This window comes from Dipteris shenzhenensis, chromosome 13 (genome assembly GCF_047967505.1).
Source record: "Dipteris shenzhenensis isolate YYH24624 ecotype China chromosome 13, Dip_SZ_1.0, whole genome shotgun sequence".
In the NCBI taxonomy this organism is placed as follows: domain Eukaryota; kingdom Viridiplantae; phylum Streptophyta; class Polypodiopsida; order Gleicheniales; family Dipteridaceae; genus Dipteris; species Dipteris shenzhenensis.
The window spans coordinates 16,703,945-16,710,472 of record NC_141608.1 but is presented as its reverse complement, the minus strand read 5'-3'; the positions used below and the strand labels follow the sequence as shown (position 1 = coordinate 16,710,472).

The 6,528-nt window shown below is 41.2% G+C and overlaps 1 pseudogene; it reads right to left on the bottom strand.

The window, feature by feature from the left end:
• Nucleotides 1-4,841: 4,841 nt before the first annotated feature.
• LOC147895097 (mavicyanin pseudogene) lies at nt 4,842-5,443 on the bottom strand (annotated as a pseudogene).
• Between the last annotated feature and the right edge of the window lie 1,085 nt (nt 5,444-6,528).

The following is a 6,528-nucleotide window of genomic DNA, read 5'->3' as shown; positions in this document are numbered from 1 at the left end:
TTTTGCACTTGTCACAGAATTGGTCATGTGCTGCACCATAAACAAATGCTCATTTCTGTCATCACCCTGTCTACTAGAGGATGCATAATTTCCTTGCTACAATTTTCCATTCATGATGTCATTCTGCTTTTTATAGTAGTCTTTAGCCATATGACCCATTTTACCACAGTAGTAGCATTCAACATTGCTGTTTGCATTTTGGCCTCGCTGCCATCCACCACGACATCTTTGGCTCCCCCTACTTCTAAATTTACCACGTCCTCCTCCATAGGACTGGTTTTCTTGAATTTGCTGCATATTTTGATTTCTGCCATGCCCTCCAGATTGGCCTGCTCTACCTCTGCCTCTACCTCTTCCAGCATTTGAGTAGAAGACAATTTCTTTTGAAGTTCCTCCTGAAGAAGATGCACCACCATTTCTCTGCTCTTCAGAAATTAGAAGAGCAATCAACTCCTCAAAATCAGGAAATTTTTCACGGACGCTAATGGATGTCTGGAATTGTGCATAATCCTTTCCTAGTCCATTCAATGTCATAGAAACTAAATCATCATCTTCCACTGGTGACCCAATGGAAGCAAGTGCAGCTACAATCTTCTTCACCTTCATGTGGTAGTCATTGATGCTCATATTTTCTCTCTGCACATTATGCAACTCCTGCTTGAGCTACATTTTCCTGACTTGCGTATTTGTGATGTACATTTTTGTCAAAGTATCCCATGCCTCCTTCAGCATGCTTGCATCCTGAATATGCACAATCATAGAATCTGAAATACTGATAGACAGCCAGTACATAACTTTTCTGGCTCTCTCATGCCATCCTTTAAATGCCTACAACTCCTGTTGATTGGGAACATTAGGAATAACTGGTTCTTGTTCAGCTCTAGTAATGAACTCCCAATAGCCTTTTCCCTTAAGGAAATTTATCATTCTAAACTTCCATGCCTGGAAGTTGTTCTTGACAAGCTTTTCAGTGACTATCTGTGAAAGAGAATCAAACGCCATTACAGAACACTGCAAAAATATTATGTCATTGCAAAAAACACAACTTCTGCCTCACCAGGGTAAATCTGCAAAATTGACAAAAGTGGTATTTGACCACACATTCACTTCCTAGTGACGGTTTTGCATCAACAGGCAATAAAAATGATTTTGTCACTCCCAATATCTCTGCGCACAGGCATACGATGCAATTTTTGCGGCAACTTTTCACCGATTTGCGGAATAGTGGTCGTACAGCAAAAAACAAGGCACTTTTTGGAGTGCCTATGGAAAACTTCCGCCACCAAAACGGGCCTCGAAATGGCCTCCAATCAAAAAAATAATGTCACGGAAGGGCTTTGCCCTATCCCGCAACATATACTACCCTCTCGCCACACCACAAAGGGCGTCCCAATCTATGACAGTGCACTCTTGCACTTTTCGTTTGTGCTACCTGCAGATTTTTGCTCCCAAACTCGAAAAAAGAAAGCAACATTGATCCTCTTACCAAGACACCGTGAACTTGGTTTGCTTTCTTGAGCTCCTTACCACGAACCAAGCTCTGATACCATGTGAAGAGAGTGGGAGAGAAGTAAGGAGTCTCACTTGCAGCTTTCTCACATACACAATGGGGGAATGCACACAAAGTTGGAGGCTGAAAAGAGTTTTCCTCTTCTTAGTTGTGAAAGCCAAAAGAACTCTCTCTTAGTACAAAAGGAATAGGTGAACCCTATATGTGGGTCTCAAAACCAAACTGCAGAGATTTGCTCCCAAACTCGAAAAAGGAAAGCAACACTGATCCTCTTACCAAGACACCGCAAACTTGGTTTGCTTTCTTGAGCTCCTTACCACGAACCAAGCTCTGATACCATGTGAAGAGAGTGGGAGAGAATAAGGAGTCTCACTTGCAGCTTTCTCAAATACACAATGGGGGAATACACACAAAGGTGGAGGCTGAAAACAGTTTTCCTCTTCTTAGTTGTGAAAGCCAAAAGAACTCTCTCTTAGTACAAAAGGAATAGGTGAACCCTATCTGTGGGTCTCAAACCAAACTCAGCTAACCTAGGTGGCATACTAACTAAGCCACTAACTAGAGTACATAAAGATAGCTGTCATGTAGCTATTATTCATGGGCGGTGTACCAACCGTATCTGTAACTAACAAGTCGGTGACATAAATGCACAATGGTCACCCTGGCATATCACGAGTAGAGCTCGATATCTCAACACTCCTAACATAATTGGATGGTTATAGATGTGGTAATCTGCTTATAGAAATAGATGTGGATGGCAAGTTGCCTTTTCCCATGTCCCGCTCTTTCTCGAGTAAGCATCTATCTGCACTATGATCATTCGCAACATCATCCTCTGTATGCGAATGTCACTATATCGCACACACTAGTGTAGTAGCTAGCAATACCTTTATGTGCAGTTATCAACACTCTTTTTTTGAATTTATGAAGTGAAGGATGCTACCTAGGTTAGACATATCTAACATAAGTGTAGACATACATATCATACCTATATAAGATGAACTAATTGTTTAGATAATACAGTATTAATCTCTACACATAAATGCATAGTATAGAATGCCACAATTTTTTTCTTACAACAAGTAAACTAGTATAGTCTATAACATTCTCTAGCATGTAATTTGCGGGTTGATACAAGCTCGCAATTGCAAGCTACACAACTGGCTAGACTTTCAACGGGTTGTTATCAGCTGGCGAATGCAAGCCACAATTAGCGCACGGTAAAAAATGAGGGAACAAGATTATGAAAGTGTAGGTTAATGGCCGAATCTTTCCCCATATAGAGTTATAAATATTAGTCTTACTACCTCTTTTAGGGAAATTTTATAAAATTTAAGCCTCAAAATTAGCCCACCTTTATGTGTGGGCTAATTTATCGAATTTAAAGCTTTGAATATTAGCCCAACCAACTTGAAAAAGCCTCTAAATTAGCCCTTGGGCTAAAATTCGACCCCTATTTTTTTCCTTGAACCAGCGAAAGCCAAGTATTTTCATTTTCCTAATAAGAACATATAAACTATAATATATCATTTCCAATTTATGTGCGAGTAGCTATTTTCTGGAGTTTTCATTTGTCTAATGGGGTTCACTATGTATAAATCCTACACATCACATGTGTTCAAGGTGTATTTGTAAAACCCCTTATCTATAGATTTATCATGAGTAAAATCCACCCTTTTTCTATTCAATCTGTGCATGGTTATATTATACCCTTATGTATGTTAAAAAAGCGTAAAAAGGTAGTTTTAAAAACTCCTTCTGTTGAACCCACATGTTACATTTACATATTTATGAATGAACCCCCCACCCGAGAGTTCTAAAAACAAGCTCGAAAATTTTGAGTAGTGTGTCTACAACAAGGAGCTAACAAACCATACTGAAGGCTTAAATGTGAGAGCAGAGAGAGATTGATATGAAGAAAGGTAAAAATAATGAGAGGAGAAAGAATCAAGGATCTATCACCTTCAATTGCAATACTAGTAAGGAATACATTAAGGTTATCAAGAGAGACAACAAAAAAAAAAAGGAAGAAAAGAAAGCATCAAATAAGCATGTAACATATGGCAAAATATCAAAGTTGAAACACTATGGGATTCTATAATTCTCTGCATCAAATGGGCCATTTGATAAGAATAGCTCTACCTAGAAGGTAGAACAATTCATAGTCTTATAAGCAATGTCGAGGGATGCAAAAGTTGACACAAAACAAACACTTGAGAAAAGTGAAATATAATTGATTATATCTTTTCACCATAGCTTTAGCTTCTTTTCAGATGTTCTCTCTCTCTCTCTCTCTCTCTCTCTCTCTCTCTCTCACTCTCACTCTCATCTTTTCAGTAATGAGTCCTTGTCTTTGTTTAATCCATTGCATTTCCCCATGGTGTTCAGCCATTGTTGCCTTTAATATAGACAGCTTTATCATATGCCCCCCTCCTCATTGAAAAATCATATTCTAAGAGATGGGGTAGTAGTAATTGTGGAGAAATAGGTCTATTATATGGGTGAGGTCTGGGTGCATCGATGTGATGTTTTTTTAGTACAAAATTAGGAGTGCAACCCATTTGGTTGCATGGGCCATGTACACATTAAGAACAAATGATATGAAATTTTCAAAAAAGCTTAGTCAAGGTAAATATCTTCATAGTTTGAAAAGAGTGGGAGAACCTGAGGGGCGAGGGGAGGGGTATTTAGAGATTACTCCTCCAAAAGGAGAAGACTCCTTTCAATAAAGTCACATTCTTAATTCTTGATGAACCCAACCATCAAGATATGGAGCATTATAACGGAACCAAATGTAACAAAAATTAAAAAATATATATACCCCCTAGTTAGTGTTATGGCCACCTCCCTCTTGGCCCTTCTCCCCACCTCACCAGTCATTCTGCAGTTTTCAATGTCCCTCCCCCATTACTCTTCCCCCCTCCCTCCCAACCCTCAGGTTAATTTGTGTGTGTGCCCCTCGTTCCTCTAATCAATACAATAGAATACCATATTTGGTTTCAAGTAGAAACCCCCCCTCTCCTCCCAATTAATAAAATGGAATAACGTATTTTGTTTTGGCCACATAGAGGTAGAAACAATTAAACTTTATTCATATAGGAGCGATTAGTGCTGAGTTTTATAATCTCAATAGAGCCGAGACTCGGAGAGACCGAGATCTCTCCCTAGAGTTTTATAATCTCAATAGAGCCGAGAGTCGGAAAGACCGAGATCTCTCCCTAACATCGTTCTGCTAAAGATTACCAATAGGGCCGTAAGATCAGCCATTGAAAGGGCGATAAGTCAAAACTATCCAATAAGCCAATAGGTGCAACCATTGGAGTGGAGACATTTAGAAGATAGCAAGCACAAAGCTTGCGATTACAGCGCCTACGATCAGCAACGGGCCTTTCCGGATAGCAACTCCATCGCTCGAACCAGGAGCAGGTGCCGGACCCATGTCCATTACGTTGATGGCAAATTTCATTCCTCGAGTGCAATGGTTTCCAACTCCACATATGAACCAGTATTTCCCAGGCTTCGTCAACGGGAAGCTGGTGTCGCCGCTATTGCTGGTGAAAATGGGACTGCTGGTGCTGCAGTTCTGGTAGTCCGCCTTGCTCACTTCAAGCACATCGTGTGCTCCTTGTGGGTAAGTGAATACTACAAGCCGATTCCGAATCTCAGGTCTTAACAGAATGCAATATGGGGCACATGAAGTTTACGTAAATTCATGAAATGCAGGAGATGGGCGACCAGAACCCAAAACTTACAGAGGCTGTCGCCGACAGAGAACATGTACTTCTCAGCCCAAGTGGTGTAGTTGACGCCGAGCTGCCAGCCACTGGAGTCGCCAACAGTGTATTGGAGGGCGGAGCAAAAGGGGAGGAGGGCGAGGAAGAGGAGGAGCGATGAGAAAGGGAATGCAATGCCTCGTCCCTGGGGGGCTGCCATGGTCGGGAGGAGGAAAGGAGAGGAAGAAGGTAGAGGCTGGAGCGTAGAGGTTGATCTGCGAGGGACAGGGCTGTGAGAGAATGGTTTCGGAGAGTATTGTACCAATGTATATATGGGATTGTTGATGTTTACGAAGAAGGGACATGTGGCAAGGCCTCTAGCAGCGGAGAAAGCAAAACAGGCCAAGGAACGGGCCGGCCTGGCCAGCCGGCTACCAACATCAACTTTGATGTCCCTCACTTGGGTTTCCACGCAGGCCTACACCCCACGCGTTTTTCTTTTCGAGAAACCCACACACATACATGTGCGCATGCTTCTTTCACCCATGCTGTCTCTCTCTCTCTCTCCACACACCCATGCTCTCTCTCTCTCTCTCTCTCCACACACACACACTTTTTTGAGTAATACACGCACACACATTCTCTCTCTCTCTCTCTCTCTCTCATAAACACATACACACACACATGCATACCATACACTCACAAATCCCATTCTCTCTCTCTCTCTCTCTCTTACACACACACACGCACATGTTCTGGAATAGCTCTTTTATTAACAATTTGAAACACCTCAAGTTCCATATACTTCCTAGCTTCTAACATAGATTTGCAATTCTTTTGCAAAATATAACTAGGATGGAGGTTTTTATAACTTCCAATATAAAAATATTGCAAGATCTAGACTTTTCAGAAATTCAATACAAGGCTTGCATAGGGGGTGCTAAGAACGAGAAGTTTTGGAACAAGATTAGTGTGAGTAGGGCTCACATATAGGACAGGTGAGTCAACTTTCCATTGTCCTCGTAATACCTTCATTTGTATCTTGCATCTTCTTATGTGCTTCTCTCTCACCCTTCTCTTACACAAACAAGGTCCTTGGAAAGTTTTGTGACCATGGAACACATACATTTATGGTGTAAGCATATCAATGCACCATATTTTGGCACTTATGCACCGCATTGTAAAAAATAAGATAATGTACATGCGCTACAATATGAGCCCAAATTTACTTTGGTCAACAAAACCAATAGAAGATCCCACTAACTCAAGCGAGGAGGATCCTCTAAGCACCAAATCTCCACTTCA